This window comes from Protopterus annectens, chromosome 2.part2 (genome assembly GCF_019279795.1).
Source record: "Protopterus annectens isolate FY-2018-M chromosome 2.part2, PAN1.0, whole genome shotgun sequence".
NCBI classification, from domain to species: domain Eukaryota; kingdom Metazoa; phylum Chordata; order Ceratodontiformes; family Protopteridae; genus Protopterus; species Protopterus annectens.
Window position 1 is genome coordinate 1,087,064,407 of NC_056730.1, and position 13,929 is coordinate 1,087,078,335.

The following is a 13,929-nucleotide window of genomic DNA, read 5'->3' on the forward strand; positions in this document are numbered from 1 at the left end:
AGAATGTGTTTTTTACCTATGTGGCCATTATTACCAGAATCTGGCAATCTTTCCATGTTGACATGGGCCCTTTGGGGGTTGGGAGATGGGTGCAGTCGGCACTGAATTGATCTGCCAGGATGTTGGCAATATCCCTAGGAGCAGTATATTTACTACCATCCTAGACATCCACATCCTGCCCCCACCCCCCATTAGGGAAACAACCATAAAAAAATTCTCCAAAGCCAACTTTACGCTTCTTAAGACAGACGTGGCAAACCTCATGATACCCATGCAAATGGACAATAGAGGTACGACTGCTGAATCCTAAAAAATGCACTTTATAAGCACATACATAAGTGCATGGATCGTGCTATCCCTAACAGAACAAAGATGCCATCCTCCAAAAAAAGGAAGCCAATCTGGTGGTTCCCCTCCCATAAACAAACTCTACAACAGAAGAAAGAAACTATTGCAAAAAAGAGTAAAATTCCATGATTGGAGGAACTCCCTGGTCAGCTTCAGTAAGAAGCTGATATCCCTCATAAAATCCTCCAAAGCTAGTTGTGAAAATAAAATCGCCACTGATTCTAAAGACAGTCACAAAGCATTCTATAGCTATGTCAAGAATCTCAATGGCAACACTCAGATCTGCTCTGAGTTACAGCACAATGGCACTAAATATACAGAACCAACTGATATTGCCACCATTCTGGCAGATAGGTTCAGTGCTAACTTTACCCCTCTCTCACCCCATAAAGGCCCCATCTCTATACCAGAAGAATGCAAAGTTCCTGTAATCATGGCTGCATAGGTAAAAACCACACTCTCCAAAGCCAAGAACACAGCATCCATGGGACCTGACAACATCCCAGGCTGTGTTCTACATGAACTACAGAATGAACTGGCACCCCACCTAAGCACCATGTTCAATCATAGCCTCACCTCAGGCTTTGTGCCCACTGAATGGTGCACAGTGATGGTTATCCCACTCCATAAAGGGTAGCCACTACAGACCCTGGGAGCTACCGCCCCATTAGCCTAATGAGCCTGGTCTGTAAGGCCATGGAATGTATCATCATGGAACTTATAAACAAAGACATTGGTAATGTCCAAACTCTGGACCCCACCCAGTTCAGGTTTGTAATAGGCAGATCATGTCTCCTAAACCTGATAAACTTCTTTGAAGTAGTCACCAAAGCTGTAGACGAGGGTAAGGTGGTTCACACAGCATATCTAGATCTCGCCAAGGCTTTTGACACCATCCCCCACTCTGGAATTATAGATAAACTCATTAAAATAGGTATAAATCCCTATGTCACAAGATGACTTGCCAACTGGCTCACTGACAGAACCAACACTGTGAAAGTAGCAGACTCCAAATCCGACTTCAGACTAGTGACAAGTGGAGTAACACAGGCTTCAGTCCTGGGTCCTCTCCTGTTTGGTATCTACTTTTCTGAAGTACAGGCTAACACAGAAGGTCTTTGGCTAACAAATTTTATAGATGACTGCAAACTAGGAGCCATAATCGAAACTCCTAATGATGTGGACATCCTACAAAAGGGCCTCACTGAGACAGATGCCTGGTGTCAAAGCTATGGCCTCAAGCTCAATGCCAAAAAGTGCATTGTCATCCCCCTTTGGTAAAAACTCTGTACCCATGAGCTACCACATAGGTAGTAGTCTACTTAACACTGAAAGTGTGATAAGAGGGATACAGGTGGACAGCAATCTCTCCTTTGATAATCACATCCCCACAGTAGTCAGGACATCCTTCTACGTGGCACACCTCATCACAAAAGGTTTCTCATCCAGGAAAAAATAGGTCATTGTTCCCCTCTACTTGTCACTCATTAGACCCATTATAGAGTACAACGCCCCTTTTGATATGTACCTCACAAGACATCTACAACAACTGGAAAGGCCACAGAAATACCTCACAAAGAGGATTACTGGCCTCAAACAGATGCCTTATGTAGACCATCTCAAAAAACTCCAGCTTTACTCTGTTGCATATCATTTACTCATAGGCGATCTCTGCCTAACATACAAAGCTATGTCAAACCCAGAGCTGTTGGACATGCTCCACTTAAAGAAATCCCAATCCCTCTGAGCTACATGCTCTAGGGACCTAAACATTGTTACCATAATAAACAGAATATGCTGGAGGGATAGATTCCTGTCCCAGAGTTTTCTCAAACTCTGGAACAAGCTACCTATCTATATCAAACAAAGCTCCTCATTAGCACTCTTCAAGAAAAATCTTGATGATTGGCTGGAAAATAGGAAATGCACCCCAGGGATCACCTCTGGGGCTCTGCTTGACAAGGGTACAAGAAAATAATTTTCTTGGGTGGCGAAAGCCAGGGTACATTTTTGGCTAGGCTTATATAGGCCCTAGGGCCAATAGCCTAGTACCTATCTATGAACCTATGAACCTATTGTAGCTCAGAACAGTTCTGAGCATTGCCATTTAGATTCCTCACAGAGCTATGGAACGGCTTGCAGTTGTCTTTGACATCTTTGGCTATATTATGTTCGTAACTAACTTTGGTCGATGTTATGAGGGATCTCTATTTCTTACTGTAGCTGGTAAGGGAGTATTTTGCATCCTGGAAATTCCCCCATTTCTGCAACAGTTTCCTCCATTTATTGTACAGCATGTTTATGGCAGGGGGCCACCACATTGGCTTCCTTTTCTTTGTGGGGAGTGTCTTGGTTCTATACTGGATGGCATGATTCATGCATGAGTGGATATGTTTGTACAGTGTCTTCATGTATGATTCAGCAGTCATCCTTTCAGTTCCCATCTGCATGGGTGTCATTACATTAGTCACGTTTGACATATTTAGCATGCGATTGACTTTGGAGATGTGTGTTACAGAGGCTGCCTTACTGGGGTGTGGGGGAGGGATGTTGATGTTAAGGGTGATTAGCTCATTGGCATACCTGACCACCGATGGGGTGAACATAGGTGTGGAGCATTGATTTCCCATGTTGGTAATGACCAGGTCTAGGATATTTGAGCCACTGGTGGGACTATGGGTTACTTGATCCAGGGCATTGGGAATTATAACTTCCAAGAACCGTTGGGCACACATGTTGGTACACTAGTAGTTTTCACAGTTAATGCCAGGGTAGTGTAAGTCATCCAGTATTAGGGTGTTTGCTTGTATCATAATATTTCACAGTATGTTTCAAAAGCTGTAGTGGGTATCATGGGGCATGGTAGGGGATCTGTAGCAAGCTGTACAATTTGGAATGCAGTGTAACCTACTGTTAGTTGCACCAGGGGTATTTCAGACATATTCTGTTGAGCAAATAGCCTGGTGGTATGAATATCCTTGGTGAATATTGACACTCCTCCACCTTTACTGTTTTGGTCCTGGTTTGGTGGCCAACAGGTGTGGTGAGAGCTGTACCAGGTATTGCAGGGGTGCTCTCTGGAGCCTTGGATCAGGTCTCTGTTACTGCACAGTTATCAATGTTCTCCATTTTTAGATGTGCATAGTGACTGTAAATGGCCAAAAAATTGATCCCTACACACACACACACAGAGTTTCACAGTTGCCATGCTTGGGAATAAAACTCCTACCTAACTAGTACATCACATTACACAGTTATAGGATGTGCCATGGCAATTACTGTGTTATCCCTTCCCCAAAGGTGTATTTCAAAGTGAATGACATCAGCAGCCCTGCCAATGTAGGGCATTTGAAATTGTAGCGAGTGTGACTGGCCTAAAAAGAATTGATCCCTACACAGACAAACACATACAGTTGCCATGTGTGTGATTAGAACTCCTACCTCATTAGTACATCATACTACAGCATTATGAAGTTATAACACATGCCACAGAGATTACAGGGCTACTTCTTCCCCAAAGGTGTATTTCAAAGTGAATGACATCAGCAGCCCTGCCAAAGTAGGGCAATGGATGTTGTAGTGACTGTGAATAGCCTCAAAAGCATTGACCAATACACAGAGAAACACACAAACCTTTACACTTGCCATATATGGGATTAGATCTCCTATCTAACTAGTATATCATATTATAGCATTAAACAGTTATAGCACGTGCCATGGGGATTACGGGGCTACTTTTCCCCAAAGGTGTATTTCAAAGTGAATGACATCAGCAGCCCTGCCAAAGTAGGGACTTTGAAATTGTAGTGAGATTGATTGGCCTAAAAAGGCATTGATCCTTACACAGACAAATGCACACACTCTTGCCACATCTGGGATTAGAACTCCTACCTAACTAGTGCATCACACTACAGCATTACACAGTTATAGGACATGCCACAAAGATTACTGGGTTACTCTCTCCCCAAAGGTGTATTTCAAGGTGAAGACATCAGTAGGCTTGCCATAGTAGGGCAATGGGGAGAGCAGTGTGTGTGCATGGGCCATAACCCATTCATCTAGAGGTGGACACACAACACTCAGGCACACACAGGTTTATATTCCACAGGTACGTGTATACAGCTGCTAGATGACTACTGACTTATACAGTCATGTTACATACCACAAGCACCACAGACACTATAGTGCTGAGGGATACCAGAGGCAAATGTCTATGGTGATTGACATTTGCACATCATGTGGTTTTATCCAACTGGATGTGTGCTGAGTGGGACAGGCATCATGATGGGAACCTCTTTGTCACTGCCACTCTCTTCCACACATCTATGTATGTGTATTTTGGCCTATTAAAGTGTGTTCTCCTTGGATATATCTGTGTATTTCTATCCAATGTGTGTGCAAAGCATGACTGGTGTGTACTGAGGAGTGTATGCACTAACATCTGTGACTGTCAGGTATGTATGGTCCACTGTTGTTGCCAGACATGGGCTTCATTTCTGTAAGTGTGTAAGCATGCCCAGTATGACCTTTCAGTATTTTGTTGTCTGACATGGCCTTCATTTCTCTCAGTGTGGGAGCATGCCCAGTATGACCTTTTGTATTGAATGTGTGAGTCCATTCCAGGTAGATTGTACTCCAGTGCAGGCTTTTGTGTTCTACACCTACAGCTAGCAACCTGTTTCTGTGGGGTATCTGTACATTGGTTTGACAATATGGGGTCAAAATGTGCAAAGGATAATGGGATTCTGTAAGTAATTGTGCCGGTGCTGCTTCTGCTACATGGTCTTGGTGTTAGCAGAGATATTCAGACATATGTACTGTTTAACACTGTGATGTTTTATGTCATCAAATACTGTCAGGTATACATATTTGTTTGCAGTGATGTCCTGGGAAACACAGGGTGAATGCAGCTGTGTCCAGTATTGTGGTCAGCAGCCTACATATTCTTGCACAATCATGCCATTCTGGAGGGAAAGCTGCAGACACTTGCTGCTGGGTCTGTGTAAATGCTTCAGCACCTTGGTACAGTGGTGGGTGAGGATCCCATGCTTGTACATCCATCAACGTGACAGTATGGCCATATCCTGCTGTGGCCATACCTCACAGCTGTACAGAGGTTACCCAGAGGCAAGAGTCATAATTCTGGACATTATCCCTTTACATTGTGGTTTACGCGCAAGTTTGTAGCCACCCATTCTTGTGTTTGCAGCCAGAGATAGTATGTGCACACGGCTGAGTTTCTGACTTCACACATTCCATGCTGCCCATGCTCCTACCCCCATTATTCTATCCTCTTCAAAACATTATGCAAACATTATCTGATATTTTCCCTATAGTTATCACCTCGTCCCAGCAGTAATTTGGTGTTGGTCCACAGTTCATGCAGTAGGAAATGGTGGACATGTTACTGAGATTTGTCCACATGTCCTTTCATTTGGGTTCTGTGGACTGTGTTATGTTGTTATTTGGGAGTCCATGACATAACATACATTGGCAGTATGGGTGAGACACATGCTTTGACAGAGGACTGTAGGCCATTTGGTAGTGATGCATGCCAGCTGTAGCAGGCCATTGCATTCTGTCACTCCTACAGTCCCAGACTGCAATACACTATATTCCCCTGGGGTGACAGGATAGGTGTGCCAGGTGTTCATGCCAATACTTTCTGTCATTATTGATCCAGTGGTATGGATGCTGGCAGGGTGCTGCTTACAGCTAAGGACACACCTGCATGGGACACCTGTTCTGCATGCTACATTCTTTAGCTATTGCCATACACAGGTGGGGGTCATATTGTACTCATTCCCAACAGAAGGGATAAGATTGGAAAGGTACTTGTGGGTAGTGGTGGGGTGAGCTGGGTGCATGTGTGCTATGGACACTACTTGCATCTGACTCAAAGATATGCATGGGACATTTCACTTATGCTGGCATGTGCAGGGACATCAGCTGTTTTTCAATACTTCATACCTATGATCTCTGTGGTCTGGCAGTGTTTGGCCAGACAACATCAGTATTCCCTACTATAAGCCCAAATAATTTGCTGCTAACCTGTATGTACAATTCCAAGGGTATGTCCATTTGACAGTTATATATTATACACTGTCTGCCTGGGGTACTTCCTCTGTGTACTGCTTGTATGTCTGGGCCCACATTCATGTCATGTCCATCTTTCAGATGGTGATACATATTACTTCCAAACATTTACTATGGCTTACTGCTGGAATGTGTTTTGCCGGGAAGCATTGTTTTTGGCACTGCAGTTGTGAGAACTTGGCTCCGTCATTGGCAGCACTGGCCACTGGCCACCAGGACAAACCTCACCATGCATACATACTGACCACTCTCACACAATATATGACACACACCAACCTAACACACACAGTCCTGCATATTGTACACATGCTACAATCTATCCTGCTACCTTGGTCAGCTCATGTAATTTGTGCTCCACTGTTATTATACCTACACATACATGTTACTACATTTCTACATAGGATTGGGGGGCACACCTGACTGTTACTACATTTCTACATAGGATTGGGGGGCACACCTGACTGTTACTACATTTCTACATAGGATTGGGGGGCACACCTGACTGTTACTACATTTCTACCTAGGATTGGGGGAGCACACCTGACACGTGTACACATTTGCTATGACTGTACTGGTATTTCAGGTACTCCATTTCATTCTGTATTCTGACCTATCATGCTGACTAGAGGCATATCAGTGTACTACAGGTCTTAGTTTTGATTGACCTATATTTCAGTTTCTGACTTCTTACCCTTCAGAACTAACATCCCACTGCCTGACATGTTGTAGTCTGTCTGTGTAGGTCTAATGGGGGATGTTCGCCATAGCCATCAATCAGAGGCCTTAGCACCGTCTTTGTTTGTGTTTCTCTACACCTGTCCTGGTGGCTGAGACTTTTGTTGGGTATGTGAGCTTCCCTGACTGGCATGTGTGTGTCCTATGGCACACATGTGGCCCAGCACATTTCCTGCAGTGAGTTTTGTCACCTTGTCTAGTACTGGCTACTATGGTGGCACTAGTATTTGTTACAGATCTCATGCTGCCACTATAAGTGTCTACTATCTGCTGGCATCCCATTCAGCCACCAAATCCCCTTGCATGCTCACATCCATACCATAGATACAAGTAACAACACATACTACTCCTATCGGCAGTTGATAGGATGAGTGACTTACCTTGTGGCTGTGCCAGTATTGAGTAAGGTGCTGGAGGGCTGACTATGCTTGATGTGCATAGTACACTCCCTATACATGGCTAAGCACAGGTCATGTCATGTTTGGCATCCCTTTTACTGTATGTGTGAGTCAGAGAGAGGTGTCATTCCCTGGGTTCCTACCGTGTCAGTGTATGTGTTATGCTCTGCCTCTTTGCCATGGCCTGGGCATACTGAGCATGCCTCCTTCTGCCTACTGGGGTAGGCTCAGGTTGTTCCATCTCCAAGTCACTCTGTGTCTGTGCAGGCCTTGGCAATGGTAGGGGGCTGTGTGGCCCTGCCCCATGCTGTTCCTGCTGCAGCTGTTTCCACAGGATCGTATTGTGTAGCATGGCACATACGATGACAATTTGGGTACATGTAGCTGGTGAGTACTGCAGGGCTCCACTGGATGTGTCTAGGCACCAGAACCATGACTTGAGCATCCCAAGCACACACTCTATTATGATTCTGGTCTGTGTATGTGCCTCATTATGGAGTTCTTGTTTGGGTATGTGTGCATTTCTGATGGGTGTCATCAGCCACGGCTCCAGTGCATAACCTGCATCCCCAACTAGATGGCCATAAGGGATGTCCCCACTGGCAAATCTCTGGTACACCTGTGTCAGCTGCCAGATAAGGGAGTTGTGATAGCTTCCAGGGCAGCCAGCACACACATTCATTATAACCCCCTGGACATCACACATGACCTTGTAGTTGATGGAGGGGAAGCCCTTGCAGTTGATGTAGACCCTACCCTGTTCACCAGGTGGTGCTTTGATGCATATGTGCGTGCAGTCTATAGTACCCACTACCTCAGGGTATTCAGCTATTTGGTGAAAGAGATGCATATTGCTGGCCAATGCCTCACGGCTGTTGTGGAAATATACATGCTCACTGGCATGTGCTGACATGGCATCCAGGAACTGGTGGAGTACCCTGGATGCTGATACCTGTGAGATCCCCATGATATCCTCAGTTGGCCTTTGGAAGGTACCTGTGGCTAGTATTCTTAGGCCTACACATATCTTGGTATCCACTGGGATGGGCTCCCCTCTGTTGGTTCTGTGTGTAAGTTGTGGTTGGCACAGCTCAACAATTTGATGTAGGAGGTCCCTGTCCACCCTATAGTGCTCCACTATCTCCAGCTAACCACTGAAAGGTTACCTTGGGTCTGTACAGTCTTCTCCTTCTCCTCACTGTGGGTTGGTCGTCAGCATTCTCATCCTCACCACCTTCAGCCTCTTCCACATGTTGATTTATGATAGCTGCTGCAACCCCTATCATTTTGTTGCTTTTGTTTGGTAAAATTTCCCCGCTTGTGTACACCGGTGGTGTAGAGTGTGTGGGAAAAACCAGAGGGAAAGGTGTTTGCATAGTTTATAGTGGTGTGCTGGGCTGGGCTGCTGCCTCTGTAACTGGCTGATTCTGAAAATTTTCACCTACCAGCTATGCTAGTTCTCCTTGATTGCCTTACTACTGCTGTTTTCCCTTCCCATTGCCTTCCTGTTTAAGCCTGGGGTCGCGGCACGCAAACACAGTGCTCAGATGTGCACAGATCTGCTATTTCCTGGTTTAATTTTCCTTTTCCTTTAAAACACGGTGTATGGCACGCACACCCATTTAGGCAATGTAAAGAGTGCTACACAGCCTCAGACACACCCCCTTGCTTAGCTCTGCTAAGCTCAGGGAAAATCTGAGCCATAGGGCTCCAATAAGCTTACAGTATGCCTGACACACCCCTCTATGATGTCAGCTAGCTCTTAGGCTTGCACCATGGTCTTCCTGCACCAACACAGTTGGGTGCAGGCTAGCCATGAGGGGGGATCTAGGATTCAGTATCATTTCCCTCATTTGCATAGGATTGCCTGCTAATGCCTAGTTACAAGTCCCACACTGAGCATTCCCCCTTAGCAATCACTATTCACTGGCCATGTTGTCTTCTGCCTGCCACTGAGTATAATGGCCAATTTGTGATTTTGGATAGAATGCTTATTTCAAGTTTTTTTTTTACATTTTGGCCCGATCCCATTTGTGCGCCACTGCCCTATGCTTAAACAGCCAATATCGGCTAAAAAAATTAAAGTTATTTTTTCTTTTTTTTGCAACTGCTTTTCATGCCAATGGCCATATGTTTGGCCATTGGCATGGTTTCCACATTATATACACTCTTTATTTGGAGCTGTCATGGCTAAGTTTTGTAGTTTAAAACAATGTACTCAGTTACTAACCAAGTACATTTCTGCCGACTACACTAGAAGGAGAGCCATGTACATGATTACGGAATCAGTGCTAGAGGTGTGTTAAAGTGCTTGCAGATGTGTAACACACCCCCTGCACTGGGAAAGTTCCATATGGCACTAAAACATGAAAGAAAGCATCCCTGGACAATTATTTATATATTTATTATTGTATTTTACACAGGGGGTGTGTTCCAATGTCTGTGACAGACCCTCTATACTGTCAAAGTGCTGTACGGCACTTAAGGTTTAAAGAAAGTGTCCTCAGCAGTTATGAATTTTTTTTATTTATGTCACACAGGGGGTATGTTACAGTGTCCATAACACCCCCCTGTACTGTCAGAGTGTTGTACGGCATGAAAATTAAATGTCCCAATGTGATTTTTCCTTTTATTTTTTTTTTGTATTTTTTTTTCAACTTTATGCATAGCTGAGGGTGTTTGCGTGGTGTGGTGTGTTGCTCAGCAGTGCTTAAACATGACAAAAAGCTATATAGAAATGTATGGCTGAAATATTTGCAGCTGAGTTAGCTGAATGGTTAGAGTCATGGCTTTGTGTGCAGTAGGTGCACAGTTCAAATACCAAGGCAGGCCATTCAGCTTTTACATAAGAAAGCATTTCTATTTTTTATTGCCCTTGTTATTGATATTTATCAACCAGGATAGTGCAGCTTGTCCATAATCCCAGTGTCATTGGAGATATGAGGTGACAATCTCCAGTTAAACACAAGTTTAGTCACACACCAAGGTACTGTAATTAAAGTAAAATACAAACACATAATAATAAATTATCAATAATGAGTAATTAATGTCAATATATATTTATGTTATCATGTAGAATTCTTGTTTGCCCTTAGCTAAATCTTGCTAAGCCAAGCTAAGCAATGCTTAAACAGGATGTGTCTAAGAAATACTTAGCAATGCTTAGCCAGTTTGAGAATTGCTAAGCAGTCCCATTCTAAGAAGTCGTCAGCTAAGCTAAGCGGATTTGTGCACCACTAAGCACTGCTACGCATTTGCCACTTTAAGCACTGCTCAGCTATGGTTAGTGGGTTTGTACACTGCTGAGCTGTGCTTAGCATTTTTAAAAATGGTACAATGTTGGAAAAGGGTGGGAAAATACTGTTATTTAAGCTGCGCAAGAGGGAATACAGCCAGAACCTGTTGGAGTTTGACCCATACAGGGAATATGGCAGGAGCTGGAGAGGGAGCACACTTTTGGGTGGAGTGCTGGGGCATGTTGGAGTCCAGGGTCATGGTTGGGCTCCTTGTTGAGCACCATGATGACAGACTGCAGCAGGGCCAGTACCAGGGCTCCAAATACAAGTCTGAGGCCTGGGACCATCTGGCACACTACCTTACCAATGCCACTGGAATCCCCCACACTGGTGAGCGGGTTCATCATCATTATGATAATCTGAAGAGGAGGAATAGGGTGCTCTTGGCCCAATGGATCCAAGATGTTTGGTATGGGAATGCCCCAGCAGTTTGTAAGTATACGAATCATTGCTTAACCAAATTCTAGCATGAATATGTGATAGACAGGTACGCATAATTATGTGTTTTCCCCTTACAGCTACAGAGGAGAGGACACACAACTTAGAGGCCTATGCTAGGCACCTAGCGAGGATGCACTGACAGTGTGGTGAGTACAGACCTATATTGCAATATATAGTACAATAAATAAGAAAGAGTGCATTGTTTACAGCCAGTAGGTATATTGTGTTCTGAGTGTACTGCAATAAATGTATTTTTAGACCCACATTGATATAAGTGAGTAATGCCAGGTACTGTGCAATACAGATGAAGGCATCAAGCAAGCTACTATTTTTGAAAGAAAGCTAATACTGTAGTAATACTGGGTAGGAATGACATAAGTATATCCTGTATTAATACTAAGGATCTTGTAATAAAGTACACTGTGATTGAAACTGTGAAGGTAATAAATGACATTCATTCATCATCTACAGGATATGCAGTATAATTGAAGTCAGAATTTTGAATGTAATAAACCACTGTGTCATGTCACCCTCAATAAAGTTATTTCCAGCAACTGTTGTGTTTATTCTGATCTGCTGTTGAAGAAATACAATTGTACAGGTGCTCCACAACAAATATGGCTATGACATCATGAAATTAATGAACTTTGGCTGATAAAGAACTGTTATGCTAAAGTGTAGATATTGAGCTGTAAAACAAGACACAATGCAATTTGATATATGTTCTGCACTAAGATCTGAACCTTGTGTTAACCTTTGCATTTTAGCTATATGTATTCCTGAATGTAGGTACGCTCATGCAGGCAAGTATGAGACTGTAATAGGTGGAGACTGCAAATATAGGATGTGCAAATGTATATGGATTGGGTATGCAACCCAGCACCCTGCTATGATCTGTACAGATCACACATATTCACATCCACTAGGGGTTAAATGTGTACACCTGCACTCAAAGTATTAATACACAGTTCACCAAATATCTCTGTCATGCATGAATCTCATGTATGTATGTTCAACTGTCACTGCAGTCTTCTGTGACACTCTACTTATATTACCAGGTTAGACTTTGTAACCAAGTGACTTTTAGGCACAAATCAGTCAAGCAGCCAACAGCAGTGGCCCAGTAGTTCAGTGCGATAAGAAATCAATATGTTGTTAATTTTTGCACACACAGACCATGGTTTGAATCCAGGGACTGGTACTAAGATGTATTTATAGTTACAGACAAGTAGTCCTGACTATTTGTAGAAACAGTCATGTAGTGTTAACAGATATTTTCTCCACAGGGCTTAAAGGTAAAGACATTTTGTATTAGCTGTATGAAAAGTATACTAATAAGCTGTGTACAGATGTACTAGTGTATGCCTGGTGTGTCTGTGAATGTCTGCTGATAGTCCATCCCCATGCCTACAAATGACAGCATGATAGGTATATACACCATGCACTATTTCCGATACATGTCTCTCAAGTGTCATGCTGTCACGGCTAGTGATCACTGTTGCCAATAACCTTGGACACAGATATAAATCCAGTTGAAGTATGCCAGTAGCACACTCACACAACATCAGTGCAGGGTACACCTTGTTAGTCATATATGTAACCCTGACATGTACAAGTTCTCAGTAGTTATGTACCTGTAGTTTTCACAGCTTGATCCATACCATTCTACAGGTCAACAGCTTAACAGGTATGTATGTGCTACAGAAGCTATAGGGCACAGGTAGATGAAAAGTAAGAGAAGACCTGCAGAGTATTGAGCAGTACTGTTGTGAAAAATATAGCATATACAGTTGTTAATGGAATGTTTTTCTCTCCCCCCCATTCCTTATCTGCATCACTAATTATTAGTCATATACTGTGGGTATGTTGTTGTCAAAACCTAACAAGTTTACAACATGACTTTATTAATGAATGCAATCTTTTGAAACACATGTTTCTACATCGTGGCTACCCGGAGCTGTTAGTCGATTCACTTATTGAAGAAGTTAAACTTAAAAGACTATCTAATCAATTTCAACCACTGTTAAACTCAAATCAGTTGTTGGTGGATGAAGTACCTTTTGTTGAACAAGGTACTACCCTTCACAAGGTTTCTAGTTTGGATATTGAACAAACTTTCCAGCGTTCATTTATAACAACATTCAATTCTCAATCAAAATCTATTATTGGAATCTTATTAAAAAACTGGGAACTGTTTAGGAGTAACCCATCGATTTTTGTTTTTTTGGGTTCAAAACCACATTTTGTTTTTAGTAAGGGCAAAAATATTAAAAACTTTATTGAGAGTGGTAACAAGCCTGTCCCTAGAACAACGGGAATGTTTAAGTGTGAGAACTGTATCTATTGTAGACACATAGATTGTACTAATCAATTTACTATTAATGGTATCCGTTACAAGTTGAAATCAAAATTCAACTGTAACAGTAAATTTTTAGTCTACTTAGCCAAATTCTCTGACTGTTTTGCATTTTACATAGGCAAAACTGAGCGTCGACTCAGGGATAGAGTCTATGAGCATCAATATGCAATGTCTCACAATAAACTTGACAATGCTTTGGCTAAACATCTCCACTCATTTCCTGGACATAAATTTAAATTTTTGGTCATAGATCAAT